Raw genomic sequence first — 19,556 nt, forward strand, 5'->3', positions numbered from 1 at the left:
AGTGGTAGTGTTATAAAATCTAGGTATGATTTTTTATAGGTAGAAATTAGTTTCCAAATGTTGCTAAAATGCTTTTCAAAACTACTTAGCAGTCATTTCTGTTCGTAAATATTTTAACAAGTCACAAGTGATAGCCAAAGAGATATATTGGTGTTTAAGAGTGTTAGCTGCTTAGGCAGACCCTGGATCAGTTCTCAGCATTCTCCCTGGGAGGCTCACAACTATCTGTAAGACCAGCTCCAGGGAATCTAGCTCCCTCTTCTGGCTTGCATAGGCTCCTGCATTCACATGAGCATAAACACGCCTGATGTGGGATTCCCTGCTGTGAATAAAGAAACTTCCTTGGCTTGTTAATAGGGAAGAACTTAGGTATGGGGGGGGGGACTAAATTGAATGCTGGGAGAAAGGAGGCAGAGTCAGTTAGAAGCCATTGAGAGGCCACCAGAGACAGATGCGCCACAAGCTTGCTGGTAGGCCATGACCTTGCGGTGATGCACAGATTAATAAAGATGGGTTAAATTAAGATGTAAGAGTTAGCAAATAAGAAGCTAGAGCTAATGGGCCAAGTAGAGATTTAAATAATACAGTTTCTGTGTGATTACTTTAGGGCTGAGCAGCCAGGAAACAAACAAGCAGTCTACATTGCAACACATGTACCCAGGCCCACACACATACACACAGAATTAAATATGAAATTAAATACTGTGTATTAATAAAAAGTATTAAATATTGTGAAGTATTTAAAGAAATTGAGGGTAACTTATTTTCATCTTCCTTGAGGGGGAATACAATTTCTAATCATGACAAGAATTCTAGAAAAATATATTAATTTGAGACAATCATTTTAAGTGTATATATTAAGTTCAGCCTCTGAATAAGGGCTGGTAATAAGTAAATATAACATACAAGGGAATTTTTATATTTATAAAATTACAGGTTAAAAAATAAATGTATTTTAAAGAAATAACTTTTACAGATTGTCAAAAATGGAGTCTCCTCAGGGAAGACAAAAATCTGTGGAGATTCAGCACACTAGAAAAGGAAACTCAGAGCAAATGATAAGGAAGGAATATATTAAATCTCATTAATCTATAAATGCAAATAAAATAATTAGACACATTTTCCCAGGCAAATATTTCACTACTTGCAATGATTAAAAGTCTGTCCGTATTTAAATGAGCCAATTAAAAAAGGATATTAGGGGAACAATTTGAATGTGGACCTGGCATTTACTTGTGATAAAGCATTGTGAATGTTTTTGCATTTGGCAATGATATTGAGATTTGATGAAAGATTGACCTCTTGTAAGCCAAACACGAACTATGACTTGCAAGGATGACCTGCCATTATTCCAGTTTCATGATACACATCAGAAAGAACACAAGGAGTTACTGATGACAACATATTAATATTGTATCTACATGAGGTATGTGTGGAAGTTCTGCTATTTTACTTTCAATTTTTTTCTAAATAAAAATATTGTGACTGTTACATGGGTCCATGTATAAAGAAAGTAAGCAGTGTCTGAGTACATCGACAAACCTGAAATCAGATGTACATTTTAAATATTTACCATGCATATCTGTTACTTCCTTATCATAATGACAAAACACCTGACAAGAAGCTAGGTAAGGGGTGGGACTTGCTTTGACTTGCAGTCTTAAAGGGGACATAGTCCATTATCGCCAGGAAGTGTTGTGTTGATCTAAGAAGACTTGCATAGTATGCAAATCGCTTGAAGACTGTGGACACAGATTTCCATACTACCCTTCAGGAAGCTTCTGCTGACTTATGCTCCTCTCTATTAGTAGATGAAACAAAACAAATCCTTGGGTTTAAGATGGATATGTTGCCACATGTCTGTAATCCCAAAATTTGGGAGATTGACACAGGAAAACTGTAATTTTGAGGCCAGCCTGGACTGCAAAGTGAGACCCTGTCTCAGAATAACCAAGGTGCAGCAGAGGAGGAGGGGGATAGAATAGGAGGAAGAAAGAGAGAAGAAAAAAGAGAAGGAGGAGGGAGAGAGGAATAGGATGATAACAAAGAAAACCACATCACGTGATATCCATAACAGTACTAAAGTATATGTAAATATATATAGTTATTATGTATATGTGCATATGCATAATCACACACGTGAGACAAGTGTGAACGTAATGTTTTCTTTAGAAATGCAGAGAGGGATGTGTTGTCGGCCATGAGAATGAATGGAACAGACAATTGTGTGAAGACAAAGATAAAAATTGTTTTGATGAAATGAACTAAGAACCTCGTCCTCAGTATAGAAGGCTGTGTCCTAAAGAGAAAGAATGAAGGGGGGGAGGATGAATGTCTGTGCAGTATACACCTACCATGTAATCGTGAGGATCAGAGTTGTGATCCCCAGAACTCACATAAATGCCCATGGAAATGGTTCCATAACTTGTAACCCCAGACTTGGGGAGGCTCGGAGAGATCCCTAAAACAAGGTGGCTTGGTAGACTGGGTTCAATAAAGAAACCCTGCTTCAATAAATACTGTGGAGAGCAACCAAGAAAGACACTCAACCTCAACTTCTGGCATCCATATACATGTTCTTATTTGTGTCTTTGCACCCTCACACATGTGAACATGCACACACACATGCATATCGCATGCATACACAAAGATTAGTATTATTTGGTATCACAACTAAAAAACAAGCCTAGTAGTCCTATTGTTTTGCGGTTGCTCATAATTAAGACATCTGATAAGTTTTACCTAATCATGAAACATCTGGCTTATTAGCCTGTTCAATGAGCATTTATATAGAAGTTAATAAAACTTTTTATTAAAGTTCTTCCTTCATTAAAAATATGGAAATAGGGAAAGAATTTATTAATGTAGACAATGTGAGAAGGGATTTGCTTGCACAGACTCAGCCTCCCAAGATCAGAAGACTTCAGTTAATTCCACTTGTATATAACCTTCCTTCTTACTCAAGACAGCTTATAAAGCCCCCATGGAAATAGCTTATTGCGATAATTATATACTATATCATTGACATTAGTTTGCCTTCTGCAAAGTTGGAAAGTTATTGACTAGAGGGATTTTGCTGTAAAAAACAGGCAATTAAAAATAGAACAGAGAGAGACAGAGATAGAAAAGGAGAGAGAGAGAGACAGAGAGAGAGAGAGAGAGAGAGGAAGGAAGGAAGGAAGGAAGGAAGGAAGGAAGGAAGGAAGGAAGGAAGAGGAAGAGAAAGTATGATATACCTCAGCTTACAATAACCCAGTGTTTGAATATGTATACAGATGTAATTTGGGCTTGAAATTTATGAGCAAGCATTAATTGGTGATATCACTTAAAGTTACTATATTTTTGGATTTTTAACTAGAAACTAAGTGAAAAGACAAATTGTTATGTGGTGCTTCTTTCATAACGAAGAAATTTTGATAAATTTTATTTTTATACATGCGTGTGTGCAGTGTGCATGTATACATGATGTTCACATATGTATAGGTGATTGTGTACATACAAGTGTATATGCAGAGGCCTGATGTTAATGCTGAGTGCCTTCTTTGACTACTCCCCACATATTTTATTGAAGCAGGGTCTCTCTCACGGGACACAAAGCTCTCCATTTGGGGCCAGTCTAACCAGTCAGCTTCCTTGCCACACCTGCCCAGCTTTTACAGGGTGGTGAAGTCTAAACTCTGCAGCACGTTCTTTATCAAGAGCCATCTCCCCAGACCATTAAGAAACTTGAGATATAAAGTTGCGTGTGTGTGTGTGTGTGTGTGTGTGTGTGTGTGTGTGTGTACACATTCAGGACTGATCTATGGTAGAGAACAATCAGCTTTCTTCCCTGGAGAAGGCTGTTTCTCCTTCTTTGTCTCGGGGTGAGGCCCTGTGAGATTCCCCCTTTCACACATTTGCCATGTGTGTTCACGTCGTCATTTGACCACAAGTTTGAGAGAAAGCAGAGTGAGCGTGCATGGCAAGGGGTTGGAGGAAGGAACGGGAAGGGGGACAATGATACGATGATATTTTAATTTATAACACCTAAGTAATTAAATTTGATATATCTTGAATAAACATGCAGCAGAGTTTTAAATAGTGTTTATGGTGTGAGATTTTATAGCCCTGACTTTTGCTATTGGTCTCTTATCACTTACACATATCATTATAGTTGTACCCAATGTTTCTGTAGGGGATGTTCTCATTCTGGTCCTACATATATTAGCATCCTATAAATGATTCTTTATTATTATTCTCTAATAGAATACATTCAGATCACACCTTCTCTCCTTCCACTCCTCACAGTTCCACTGCCCACCTCCCCACTCCTCCAGATCCATTGCTCCTCTATTTCCCTTCAGAAAAGAGTGGGCCTCCCAGTGATATCAATCAAACAAGGCATAACAAGATGCAGTAAGACTAAGCAAAGCAAAATCCTTCATATCAAGGCCAGACAAGGCAACTCAGTAGAAGGGAAAAGGGTCCCAAGAGCAGTCAAAAGAATCAGAAACACACACCACTCCTGCTGTTAGGAGACCCCCAAGAACACCAAGACATACAAACATAACATATATGCAAAGCTGTAACACAGACCCATGCATTCAGGCTCCATGCTTGCTGCTTCAGTCTCTGTGAGCCCCTATGAGCTTAGTTGATTGTATGGGCTGCATGTACCTTTTGTCCTTGACCCCTCTGGATCCTACAGTCCATCCTCCCCCTCTTTTTGGTTCTCTGCTCAGTCCTCTTTTTGCTCAACAGTCTTGTACTTTACTGTAAAATCTAGTTAACATAGTTGACATTCCAACACAAACCTGCAGACACAGCCTTCTCCAGATGCTACGCTGTCTGATCCCCTGCCCATTTCCTCTGCCAACCCTCTTATGTCCACCAACTTTCTCCTGCTCTTCTGATTGCATGAATTGAACATAGTGGTATCAAATGACAAAAACACTAGAACAATAAGAAATATCAGAAAAACCCGAGTTTCTACACTGAAAACTGTTCCCACAGACACGAACATGCCTTCTGTTTGTATCATCTGTAGTGCTTCCTTCATTGATTAGGACGATGAGGTTTTCTTTGTACCCAATGGGAACAAATTTATTAATCCACAAAACCTGGTTAAGTCATGAAACCCCATAGTGTGGTCAGCTGAACCAGAAATGACCCACTCAGGGCTCACATGATTCCATTCTTTTGTTAGTTGAAGAATCCACAGCTCTTAGTCATTTAAACATCACTATCTAACGCCTCTCCTGGGGGAGAAATTGTTTTTTTGAGTCTTAGAAATACTGTCTCTGGGTGTCAAAGGGGATCTCCACCAAGAGCCAGCTCTCTCTCTCTCTCTCTCTCTTTCTCTCTCTCTCTCTCTCATCTTCTGCCCCCCCCCCCCCACAATGATTCCTTCAGACTTGGCTGTAGATAACTCTTTTCTTTGCCATTTCCCTGGTCATCTCCTTCCTTCTCAGACAGAGGGAGGAAAGCCCTGGGTAAACTGGCTTGTTTGTCTCTCATTGATCACTGCTCTGATCTGTCTGATTCTAGCACTGAACGTATCTTCCTAACACCTAGGTATTATCATCTCCATCTCTAGCTTTAAGAACAATCAATACAATAAATATTTCCAAGACAAATATAAGTCTTAAAACTGCACTTTAATCCCTTCCGGGCCCTCAACCTGCCACTTGAGGAAATGCATCCCCTACTCTGATCTTATGTACAACATGGCCACCCACTATTTTCCATTTAACAAATACCTGAATATGATATCATTATTTCTACCTAGCAACAGACTTCCTATTTTCTGTGCCTTGCTGTGGGTGACTGCCTCTCTATCTGTTCCCAGAGCTCCCCTCACCTTATAATACATCCACACACAAACTCACTTTATGTTTACCCAATGGAAAACTCATCCAAAGTAAAAGAACATCGGAATTAATTGTGAGAGGAAGCGTTACATGAAGACCTTGAAATATGAAGAACTGTAAAAAATGTTGGCTGGAACTATTCTGATACATTTGAAGAAACCCAATAAATACTTTGTAGATGATGATGTTGGTATCAGAAGATGGTAGCTTCTCAGTTTGGGCACAATTTTATTAACTTGAAGTATATCTGTGTAGTGATTTTCTCCTAAAATAGACCAGTTTGAATCCCTCGTCAATTCTTTTCATTACTTTCCTGAAATGGATCAATTTCATCCCTGGCTTGTTTGACAGTCAACAGGGAAATTGGATTGCTTTTGAACACGTAAATGGGCTCCCACTCCTTCTCTACTTGAAAGAAAACACTTATTTGTAGCACAAATAAACATTGCACATGTCCATTTCCACAATAAGGAAAGTCTTTGAAGAAGACACTCAGCTAGGAAATATACTGGGGGAAATAAACTAAACACAAGTCTGTAAAATGAGTTAGGGTAAAAAGTAAACATAATCCACTGAACCCATTTACTGCTATGTCAAAGATAACTGTGGCAAGTGAGCTCTCAGGGATTTAGGCAACTCTTTACCCTCAGCTGGGGTGGAATGAGATTGGAGACATTTCCATTAGACCTAATAGGATTCTCTCTCTCTCTCTCTCTCTCTCTCTCTCTCTCTCTCTCTCTCTCTCTCTCTCTGTGTGTGTGTGTGTGTGTGTGTGTTCCTATGTCTACATGGGCATGTAGAGGCCAGAAGAAGCCAATCTTTACTGTTGTTTCTAATGACTCCTCCCATCTTTTTTTTTATTTTTTGAGACAGTCTCTTGTTGACACAGTCTATTCATTTACCTAAACTTGCTGGGCAGTGAGCCCCTGGGATACACCTATCTCCACCTCCCCAGTACTGAGATTATTAGCAGGCACCACAATGCCTTGACTATTTGTAGGGGCTTTCGGGATCAAACCCAACTCCTCAGTTTTGAATACCAAGTTCTTTGACTACTGAGATACTTTTCTGTCCCTAAAAGTTTTTTTTCCTTTAATGTTGCTTATTTGATATTCTATTTAAGAGAAAAATCAAAAGATAGTATTAGTTAATAGTGATTGAGTTCAAGTTACAAATGACACTGCAGATTCCCATCTTCCTCTGTCCCCAAGGACCATGCACCAGTGTCAAGTTCAACCTTAAGAGAAGATATCATTCCACTCTTCACAGGCTGTTGTCATAGAGTTCATATCACACCTTCTTATGTGAGATTGGCTCGTGTGCTTTCTCTGGAAGACACCGTTCTACTGGGTAATGCTCTGAAAATCACCCTCATTGTCTCATGACCTCAGCAAAGTGAACTGTTTTGTTGTTGCTTTCTTTTCCAGAATTCATTGTTTTGCACAGTAATGCAGTGTTCCTTGATCTCATTTGTTACTGCTCTTAGTGTTTTCCTTTTGATGGGACCATGTAGTGTCCTAAGATATCAGTTACTTTAGGAATGAATTGTCTGTTCAAGAAATATAACCTAAGAAATCTATCTACCTATTGATGGTTTCCAAGAAGTATTTCCTCTTACCATCATTAAAATACATCATTGCTCCAGATAAAAGTAATTATAGTCAAAATGCAAAATGAAGTTGCAAAACTCAACAGTAAGAAAACAACTTAATTAAAAATAGGACAATATATTTCATAGTGCCAAAAGGTACTCTACAAGCCATTTGGGTGAGAAAAGGCATCTGTAATCTTACCTAGCACTAGGCTCTGAGTGCTGCAATGCTAACTTGCCAGGCAAGAGCTTTGTGTTTTCTTTTTTATTCTGTGTAGCCATGGAGTTAGATAGTAGGGAATGCAGAAAGACTAAAGCTAGTGTCAAAATGTGGCTAAACATTTTTTAAGCTACAAACAAGTTCTTCCCATGCCATCAGAAACTAAGGTACCAGGGTACTTTCTCAACTGTCACACATGTGCCCTCATGAAGGATCTGTATTGTCAAATGACCTTGGATTTGGTATTTGCATTAGGTTTTCATTTCTCCCCTCCAGTGGGCTCTTCTACAAAGATAAGAATAAATACCTTAAAAGGGAGAAATGGTCTACCCTGAGTTGTCACATGAGTATGCCACCGACCTCATAAATATTCATATAACTTCTTTTAAATCCATAATGCAGAGTCCATTGGGGCAGCTCCCTACCTGGGATCAGCCAACTCCAAACTCTCTTCGGATGCTAAATAAATGTCTTCTTAAACAGTCTGTGTGAGATGACTCAGGCTGACGACTTGAGTTTGATTTTCAGCACCTAAATAAAGGTGGAAGGAGTGAGCAAATTCCTAAAATTGCTCTCTAGCCTCAATTTATGCATCCTAGCACATGTGTGCACACATATGTACATTGAACACACACATACTCATACATTACTAATAAACAAAGAAATAACAGCTACATAAGTGAAGCTCTGAATTATTTGCTTCAAGAAGATATGAACTAAGAGACTGTCACATTTTCACCAGTGACATGCTGGCATTCTGATAGATCCTATTGTCAGCCTTTAAAAGGGAGATCTACTTTACAAAGTTAGCAATTCTGCATGTTGGGATTTAAATTGAACATCTTTAAAGGGCAATTTTAATATACTAATATATGGAATAATGTGCATTTTCTTTAGAATTTGCATTTTGTATCCTAAGAACAGAATGGTGGCTTTAACCACACTAAATGAGGAAAAGGTCTTCCATGGTAGCCTGCTACAGCTAGCATGCTTTGTGACCTGAGGCCCTTCCAATAACCCAAGTGGCTTTCAATGTGAGCTAGCTTGCTGTTTATGAGACAGGGAAGCATAGGAGTAATATGAGCAATATATGCATACCCAGACAAGCTTGTCTACCCAGGAAGGGGATGGAAAGTGTTCACTCCAAACCATTTTGCTGAATTTCGGAAAACTCTATGACCCACGCCTCTGGTTTCCACGGCGGCTCACGATCTCCTTCCTCAGCTTGCGCTGCAGCTGCTATTCCCTGGGTGCTGCACTCCAGTCCTTTTTTCATGCTGACAGATTTCCTAGGCCTTGAGTCTGCTAAGGAAGCCTCCAAGGCCCTGATGGTCACTAGCCATCTTTATAGGAAGGAAGAAGAGGTGCAGGACTGGTCTGCTCACTGTTAGTAAGAAATTCAGATGAGCATCCTGGTACCCCCACGTAGTAGAAGAAATGACACAGACTGCCCCTTGACATCCATGTATGCTTCCTGACATGAAACACATACATACCAAATAAACAAATAGAATAAAACCTATTTTTCAGGGTCATGCAAATGTATATTACATGAATAAGGTAAGGAAACTAAATGTGTGAATTCACCAGGGTAAGTAGTCAGGGATCATCAACAGGGGTCCTAATTGAGAAAGAACATGAGGGTAATCGGCCCACAGGGTATTTTCACAACACAGTCTATGAACGCCAGGAAGGAAATGCAGACATGGATAAGTCCTCAGCCTTGCCCTTGAGAGCTACACAGACTAAGAAAAGATATCCAGTCTATAATACACATCCACAGTGGATTTGCTTCAAGAGAAAAATTACATTCTGTTACAAGCATCACGGGCACTAGCCATGCAGCCTTGTCTTAATTGAAACCCTCAGCAGAATACCCATCACAGGCACGAAGACAAGGGGAAGTGCTTCACTTTGGAGAGCATATGCCTGGGTTGTGAATTCCGCTTCCTCTAAGCCCAGCTCGATGCGTGGTAGTGGATTGATTCTCACATCAAAAAGAACCCAAAGCTATACATACTTAACCTTCGCAACCAGCTTCAGGAGGACAAGGAATAAGCAAGCCTTAGGAGGGGGAATGAGTTGTCTGAGACTCCACAGCTCTTTTAATCTTGTGAAAGATGGGGAATAAATCAATAAAGAACAATAACATCAAGATGGGCAATTATAGTTTCGAACCACTTAAGAATACTGGAAAGCAGTGGATGGTTCTAGTAGTTTTCTCTCTCTAAAAGTAACAGCAGCCTAAATCTCTACCTCTGAAACTAGGGCAAGGGTCGGGCATGCATTTGTGTGTGCTTATCCTGGCTGGAAATGCAACAACAACAATGAAAGCAAATTGAATAATTGGTTCATGTCAACTTTTTTTTCTTTCAGTTTTTTTTCAAAATCTAAAGTACATTTTTGAAAGTATGGCCCATATAAAACAGTTCTATATTTATGGATTGCAAGGGTTATCTGAACCTTAGCCTGCAATGGCTCATTTCAAGTGAAGACAATGTGAATTATTCCAAGAAGTAATGTTACTTTTCTTCTTTTCAAATTATCATTTTGACCTAAGCACAAAATATTCCTCTAATGCTGCATTCTGTTCTCTTTGTGGCAAAGCATTTCTATCTACACAAGGAATGTTGTCCCCCAAATTTGGAATTGTTGACTCCAAGGATGACTTCTGATTACTGTTCCTCCTGCCTCCTCTCAGAGGTCGGCGCTCCAGGTATACACCACCACTGCCTGGCATGCTGCTCATGATGGAACCTAGGGCTTCAGGCAGACTAGAGAACCACGCTTCCAGCTGAGCCCTGGTAAAGAGTTCCTTCAAAGAGGGAAATAATAGGTGGCAACAGCTTAACTCTAATAAACAAGTAAACGGGGGCCAGAGGTTCTTGCCTCGTTCCCTTCCATTTTATGAGTCTGAGGTTTGTGCTACAGCCATTTATGTGACTCAAACCATCATCCCTCATCGTCTGTGTCCTAATTGAACTTCAGACTCCAAGATCCAGAGATAATATTCAGATCCTATCTCATAAGGGAAAATCAGAAAGCACTTACTCATCTCTCAGAGTATCAACGAACCTTACAAACTATTCCAAAGGCTCCACATTCAGCTCCTTGTACCTGCCCCATTCCTCCCACCTCCAAAAGTAACTGCGCCCTTGATACTTTACTATGGTATTGTCTGCAGTGACATAAAAATAAATCAATGAATCAGTGGCTAAGAAGGGAAAATAACTAACGAATAAAGTCTTTATTCAATGGAATACTGCACAACCATTTCAAAGATGGAGACTGGATTGTTCTGGCCATTCTTTATTCATGATACACAAATACTGTCCTAGCATCTTAGGATGTGAGAATGGACAACATAGACCGCATCTAAGTCCTTCAGTGGTCTCATGGGAAAGACTGACAACAAACAAAAAAAGCCGAATTAGAAAGCAGAGTGGATTATAATGGGCGAGAAGGATTATAACAAACGAAGTGGGAGGTGCAGGGTGCTGGAGGAGGAAGGCCTTCCGGAGCTATGAGCGAGTGGACGAAGTGGGGCTAGGGAAAGGATTTCCACAACAGTGCAGAGCAAGGGGAAGAAATCCTGGGGTGGGAGCAAGGAAGGGACAGAGAGAGGAGGGGAGACTTAAATCAAGGAAGTAGCCTGGGGCAAGGAGCTCTGGACGCCATGGAGAAGGTTCAAGCCTGAAAATCTTCACCATCCTTATGGTTTAAATTGGCCGAGTAGGAGGAGCAGTGCTTAAGGGACCCCTTTCTGTGGATTTGGAGGAAGAGTTCTGCAAAGAAAGAGATGGATTTTTTAAAAAAGCTAAAACTGAAAACACAAACAACTCCCTCTGAATGCAAAGCATCTCTAAGGAGTGAGCCTAGTGATTCAAAAATAGCAAAATTAGTACTTTCAAACCACACAGTGTGCGACGTGACAGTGTACGACATGAGCATGTGTGTGAGTGCCTATTTTAAAAACCCCCGGGAGGGACGTAGAGGCGCCACGCCAAACACATGAGAAATAACTCAGAGAACAGAGTGGGCTTGACTGTGGGTGGGGGCTAGCCTCTTCTGTTTATTTTTATTTTTGGCAATGATAATGCATTCATTTGTTGATTGCCTGTCTTAAATATGAGTAGCAAGAATTATAAAACTGAATCAAGCCCTAAGGGAGTTGTTTAAATTAAAAATTATAAAGGTGCATTTTAACTGCTACCCTAGAAAAGAGAAATATTTTAGAAGATGGCTGATCTCAGGAGCATGGACTGAATCTGATTGATCTGAGTTTAAAAATTTACTTTTGAGTCATTTTTCTGCAACATTAATTTGGAAAATGGAATCCATATATTTGCAGGGAGGATGGGTAGGACACAAAAAGCGTGAGAACAGGCAAGTTTGGACTGCAGGAGGCACAGACATCTTCTGAGACATCCAGGGGAATCTGCACAGAAATTAGTTAGTTGTCAAGGCATTGGTGTTGGACGGAGAAGAATCCTGATGGGAGAGCTCTTCCTTGTCTGAGGGGGTGACAGAGACAATCAGGGACTCTCCCTGGCTCTCTCCTCGGGTTCAAATAGGACTAAACCTTTCTACCTGATTCCATGGTGGGAATTAGCAGACCATGGTGTGAATGGGAATAGGGACATCATTTCATCACAGTATCTCCCACCTCCTGGATAATGGCTCATTTATCCCTAGAGCCAAAACCAAATGGCAAGCAAGACTCATGGTGGTGAGAGTGTTGGTCTCTAGGCATAGTAAGAAACAAAACTGGTGAAGCAAAGATTAAGTTGCTATAAAATTAATAACAAGAATGTACATATTTCTAAGAGTGGAAAAAACCTGGCAGTGTAGGAACAAAGGTACAGTCTTTTAGGCAATTAGTCAAAAATTCCTCCTAACTGCTCAGTAGTAAAAGCTTGTAATTTGTTTGTGGATTCTACTGAAGTATGGCATCCTCATGACCACAACCTAAAAGTTCCATCAAAGGAAAACTCCAAATTAAAGTTGAGACTCTTGAGCCACGGAAATGTAGTCTCAGGGTGATATCTGTTGGTGGAACAAAGAGTAAACAGCGTATAATGTTCAAATAGAAACTGCACAGGGATTCTGGATTTCCTCCCAGGTATCTGGTGATGAGCCCTCTCAGGTGACTGCTGGACAATACCTGATGGTTAAAATAATGTAGGGAGATGCAGAAACAGAACAGGTATACAGGAAGCGCTTTTCTTTGCTAGACTACAGCATGTGGCTTTAGGTTAGATAAGTGTGTGTGTGTGTGTGTGTGTGTGTGTGTGTGTGTGAGAGAGAGAGAGAGAGAGAGAGAGAGAGAGAGAGAGAGAGAGAGAGAGAGAGAGAATGTATGCATGTGCACTCGCATATGTGGTGCCTGGGTGAACATGTATGCACAAATATATATGCAGGCCAGAGGACCGCAGGCATTTCTCAGATGTTGCCCATCTTTTGCGGAGTCAGGGTCTTTTGCTAGCTAGCCAGACATTCTCCAGGTCATCTAGAATGACTGATCCATGAAACCAGTAACCTGCTTAACTCTACCACCCAGTTTTAGGATTTTTGTCATGTGTCATTACTCCTGAATGCTCTCCTGGTGTCCTTGACCCCTCTAGTGCCTACAATCTTTCCTCCTCATCTTCTGTGGAGTTCCCAAAACTCCACCTAATGTTTGGCTGTGGATCTCTCTGATGACAATTGGGCTAGATACTGATCTATGAGTATAGCAGACTGTCATTAGGAATCACCATTTTTAATTGTTCAGTAATGTTTGGTTCTACTCCAGGTCTCTAGGTCATCCAGTTGCCAGTTCCTGGGCATCCAGGCAGTGTCAGGCACGGGCTTCCTCTCATGGTAGTGTGGGCTTCAAGTTAGACCAGTCATTAGTTGGTCACTCCTGCAAGCTCTGAGCCATCATTGCCCCAGCACATCTTGCAGGCAGAACAGGATGTAGGTTGAAGGCTTTGCAGCTGTGGTGGTGACTAAGTCTTGAACCCCCCAAATGCCTTCCAATTCCTGTAATCTCTTCCTGTACTCTCTCCCTCCATCCCCCCTTCCCCACCTGATCACTCCTGTTCCCATACCCACCCATCCCCAGTTCACCCACAAAATCTAGTCTATTTCCTATTTCCAGGGAAGTCCATGGTCCCCCTAGAGTTCTCCCTGTTATTTAGCCTCTCTGGGTCTGTGGATTTTAGCATGATTATCCTTTATTTAACAGCTAATATCCACTTACACATGAGTATATATCATGTTTGTCTTTCTGGGAATGGATTACCTCACTCAGGATGATTTTTTTCTAGTTCCATCCCTTTTCCTTTAAATTTCATAATGTCATTGTTTTTAACAGTTGAGTAATACTCTATTGTATAAATGTACCACATTTTATTTATCCATTTCTTTTAATTGATTTTTATTGAGCTCTACATTTTTCTATGCTCTCCTCCCTGGCTCTCCCCTCCCTTTCAACTGTCTCCCAAGGTCCCCATGCTCCCAATTTACTCAGGAGATCTTGTCTTTATCCATTCCTTAAGGATCATCTAGGCTTCCTCCAGTTTCTTGCCATTGTAAATAAAGCCACAATGAATATTGTTGAGCAAATGTTTTGTGGTAGGATGGAGTATCTTTTGGGTATATGCCCAAGAATGTTATAATTTTCTTGGGCATCAACTTTGAGGTGCATTGATTCCAAATTTTCTCAGGAACCACTATATTGATTTCCACAATGGCTGTGAAAATTTATCCTCCCACCAGCAATGGAGGAGTGCTCCCATTGCTCCATATCCTGCCTGCATGAGCTGTCACTTTTGTTATTAATCCTAGCCATTTTGACAGGTGTAAAATGGAATAGTATCATAGTTTTTATTTGCATTTCCCTGATGGCTAAGGATGTTGAATATTTAAATGTTTCTCAGCCATTTAACTTTCCTCTCTTGAGAATGCTGTTTGGCCCTCTTGGATATTAGCCCTCTAACAGATGTGGAGTTGGTGAAAATCTTTTCCTTTTCTGGAGGCTGCCATTTTGTCCTTTTGGTGGTATCCTTTGCCTTATAGAAGTTTTCAGTTTCGTGAGGTCCCATTTATTAATTGTCAATCATAGTGCCCACTCTATTTGGTGTTCTGTTTAGGAAGTTTCTCCTGTGCCAGTGTGTTCAAAGCTATTCCCTACTTTATTTTCTATTAGGTTCAGTGTGTCTGGTTTTCTGTTGAGTTTTCTGATCGACTTGGACTTGGGTTTTGTGCAGGATGATAAAAATTGATCTATTTGCATTCTTCTATATACCAATGTCCAGTAAGACCAGCACCATAATGTTGAAGATGTTTTCTCTTTTCATTGTATATTTCTGGCTTCTTCATAAAAAAAATTAGGTGCCCACAGATGTCTGGGTCTTCAGTTCAATTCCACTGATCAACGTGTCTGTTTTTAGTGCCAATACCATGTGGTTTTTATTACTATAGCTCTGAGGTGCAGCTTTAAATCTCTAATAATAAGACCTCTAGCAGTTCTTTTGTTGTTCAGGATTCTTTTAGATAACCTGGGTTTTTGTTCTGCTTTTTTTTCATATGAAATTGAATAATGTACTTTCAAGGTCTGTAAATAATTATGTTATAAATTTTAGATTACTTTTGGTAAGATGGACATTTTTCTATGCTAATTCTACCAATCCATAAGCATGAGAAAGCTTTACATTTTTGATATTTTCTTCTATTTATTTTTCAAAGATTTGAAGCTTTTATAATACAGGGCTTTCATTTGCTTGATTAGCGTTACCCCCAAGATATTTTTTATTGTTTATGGCTAATATGAAGAGTGTTGCTCCCCGGACTTCTTTCTCAGTCTATTTGTCATTTGTCTCTAGCAAAGCTACTAATTTTTGTTTTCAAAACACTTTCCTGAAGATGCTTTTTAGTTTTAGGAGTTCCATGGTACTTTTGGGGTCACTAATGTATACTATCATATCAAAGAATGATACTTTTAGTTCTTTCTTTCTGATTTGTATCTCTTTGATCTTTTGTTGTCTTATTGCTCTTGCTAGAACTTCAAGTACTATATTGAATAGATATGGAGAGAGTGAAGAGCCTTGTCTTATTTAATTTTGGTGGGTTTGCTTTGAGTTTTTCCTCATTTAATTTGATGTTGGCATAGGCTTGTTGTGAACTGTCTTCATTATGTTTAGGTATGTCCCTTGTATCTCTAATCTCTACAAAGCTTTTATCATGAAGGAATGTTGGATTTTGTCAAAGGCATTTCTGTCATCTACTGAGATGATCTATTTTTTTCAGTTTATTTATATGGTTAATTCTATTGAGCAATTTTCATATGTTGAACCATCTCTACATCTCTAGGATGAAGCCTACTTGATCATGGTGAATGGTCTCTTTTAATGTTTTCTTAGATTTAATTTGTATTTGTTGAATACTTTTACATCTATGTTCATAAAAGAAATTGGACTGTAATTCTCTTTGTTTATTGGCTGTGTGTGTGATTCGTGTATCAGGTTGACTGTGACCTGATAAAATTAATTTTGTGAAGTTCTTTCTTTTTCTTTTTTATTTATTTATCTATCTATCTATCTATCTATCTATCTATCTATCTATCTATCTATCTATCTATTTAAGATTTCTCTCTCTTCTCCGCCACCGCCTCCCATTTCCCTCCTCCTTCCCCAATCAAGTCCTCCTCCCTCATCAGCACAAAGAGCAATCAGGGTTCCCTGCCCTGTGGGAAGTCCAAGGACCACCCACCTCCATCCAGATCTAGTAAGGTGAGCATCCAAACTGCCTAGGCTCCCACAAAGCCAGTACGTGCAGTAGGATCAAAAACCCATTGCCATTGTTCTTGGGTTCTCAGTAGTCCTCATTGTCCGCTATGTTCAGCGAGTCTGGTTTTATCCCAGGCATTTTCAGACCCAGGCCAGCTGGCCTTGGTGAGTTCCCGATAGAACATCCCCATTCTCTTAGTGTGTGGGTGCACCCCTCGTGGTCCTGAGTTCCTTGCTCATGCTCTCTCTCCTTCTGCTCCTGATTTGGACCTTGAGATTTCTGTCTGGTGCTCCAACGTGGGTCTCTGTCTCTGTCTCCATTCATTGCCTGATGATGGTTAATATTCAGGAAGATGCCTATATGTTTTTCTTTGGGTTTTCCTTCTTATTTAGCTTCTCTAGGATCACGAATTATAGGCTCAATGTCCAAGGGATTTTCTTTGCTTAAAAGTGGGTCTGTTAGAAGCTAAGTAACGAGGAGAACCCCAAGGGAAACATACACAGATGCCCCTGGGAAGGGGAAATAGACAAGATCTCTTGTGAAAATTGGGAGTGTGGGGGAGGGGGGGAGAAGAGAAGGCAAAAGGGGAGTCAGAGGGGAGAAATAGAGAGGGGAGGTGAACTTGAGGGAATGGGATGGTCAAGATGGGGGAAGGACAGAGATGGAGAGCAAAGAAAGAGTTATCTTGATTGAGGGAGCCATTATGGGTCTGGTAAGAAACCTTGCACTAGAGAAATTCACAGGAATCCATAAGGATGACCCCAGCTAAGACCCCAAGTGATAGAGGATAGTGATACAGGCCTTGTCCTGTAGTCAGATTGATGACTATCTTAAATGTCATTATACAACCTTCACCCAGCAACTGATGGAAACAGATGTGGTGATCCATAGCAGAGCACTGGGCTGAACTCCCAAAGTCCAATTGAAGAGTGGAAGGAGTGAGAATATGAGCAAAGAGGTCAAGATCATGATGGGGTACCCATTGAAACAGCTTACCTGAGTTAATGGAAATCCACCAACTCTGACCTGACAGTGAGGGAACCAGCATAGGACCAAACTAGGCCCTCTGATCATGGGTGACAGTTGTATGGCTGGGGCAGATTGCAAACCCACTCGTAAGGAGACCAGGGTTTATTCCTACTGCTTGTTCTGGCCTTTAGGAACCCATTATCTTTGGATTTATACTTTGTTCAGCCTAGATATAGTGGGGAGAGCCTTGGTCCTTCCTCAAAGCAATGTGCTAGACTTTGTTGACTCCCTATGGGAAGCCTTACCCTCTCTGAGCAGTGGATGAGGGGTGGGATGGGAGGAAGTTGGAGGGATCTGGAGGAGGGGAGGGAGTGGGAACTGGATCTGGCATGTAAAATGAGAAAAGATAGTTTTTAAAGAAAATACTTAATTTTTAAAAAAATGAGTCTGTTCCTATTGCTGGATACAAAGAGACACTGGTTCAGGGGAGAATCTTCATCAAACATTAAGTAGGAAGAGTGAGAAGGGAAACATAAACACATACTCATTGTGCCTTAGGGTTTCTCTCGCTATGAAGAGACACCAAAATGATGGCAACTCTTGTAAAGAAAAACATTTCATTGGGACTGGCTTACAGTTCAGACGTTTAGTCCATTATCATCATGTAAGGGAGCATGGAAGCTCACAAGCAGACATGGTGCTAGAGAAGGAGCCAAGAGTTTCACATTCAGATCAGCAGGCGGCAGGAAGACAGGGTGCCACTGGGTGTGGCTTGAGCATCTGAAACCTCAAAGTCCCCAGTGATACACTTCTTCCACAAGGCCAAAGCTCATGAGACCATTTTCATTCAAACCAGCATCCCCTGTCTTAATTACTTTTCCGTTCTTCTGGTAAAACACCTGACAGTATGGCATGTTGGTGGAGGGCTTATTTTTTCTTATGGTTCCAAAAGGGATGCAATCCATCATGGTGGAGAAGGCATGGTGGCAAGAGCATTTGCGTGGCCATTACATCTCACACATAGGAAGGAGAAAAAAAAATAGAAAGACCGAGCTATGAACCCTAAAAACCCATCGCCAGTACTGTATGTCCTCTGGCAATGCCCCACCACTAAAGGTTCTACAACCTCCCAAACTGTACTGCCAGCTGAGGACCAAGTGTTCAAACACGTGAGTCTGTGGAGACAAGCCTCATTCAAACCACCCAGTTCTGACACTGCAAGAAAGTGGAAAGTAAAAAAGTAAAACTCAAATAGGAACTAGTCACACAACAAGCATGTTGCTCCCATGACTCTGAGATGTCACAACCAGGCTGGCAATGAATGAGAGGCTATCCGGAGTTTCCTTATTCTCCACACCTACTGCTGGGAAATTTCCATAAGCAGGTGCGAAAACTGTAAATATATCTTTCAAAAGTGAGTTCTATGTAACGTCTTAAGTATTCCTGGGGAGACAGCTTATATGTCATTTCCACAACACTGTCCTCTTTCTTTGAGCTCAGCAGGACCTAGGGAGTATCTGTTCTAGGACCCAGGGAAAAAATTGAATTTTCTCATGTTGCACCAGACAACCTAATTTTCATTTTTCAAAAGTACATATTTTCACACATGTAGATACTAGCTAAAAACAGCTAGCCTGTCTGTATGAACTATGACTCAGGACTGAAAAGGAAGTTATTGCTGAAGCCCTTGGCGTCAGACAACAACTGTTGAGATATGATATTATTCATATCAGTGAGTCAGCTACACAGCTATCCCTGCCCTCTCTCCATTCCCATTTCTCTTGTTGTTACTTCTTCATCTCCATCCCCACAAGTTACCTATGAGCAGAACATGCTTATCACTCTGGACATCAGATTCAAGAGTTGTCTTGTTTTCATGCCTTCTAACTACATCTAGTATGCATAAGTGCACATACATTCCTCTGTAAAGGCAAATAACACGGGATTGTGGGCACTTAGATCAAGTGCCTGGCTTTTAAAATGTGAGATCTAGAAATACAAACTCATCTTTACACTTGTGTACAGGCATGCTTAACTTCCTGAGTCATCACTGCACCCTGTATTTAATCTTAAAGCCCACTCCCATCTGAATGACACACTGATTTTTCAGTCTTGGAGACTATAGGATCTCTATTTTCTTCCCACAGGTAAAGAG

This window comes from Microtus pennsylvanicus, chromosome 3, assembly GCF_037038515.1.
Source record: "Microtus pennsylvanicus isolate mMicPen1 chromosome 3, mMicPen1.hap1, whole genome shotgun sequence".
Lineage (NCBI taxonomy): Eukaryota > Metazoa > Chordata > Mammalia > Rodentia > Cricetidae > Microtus > Microtus pennsylvanicus.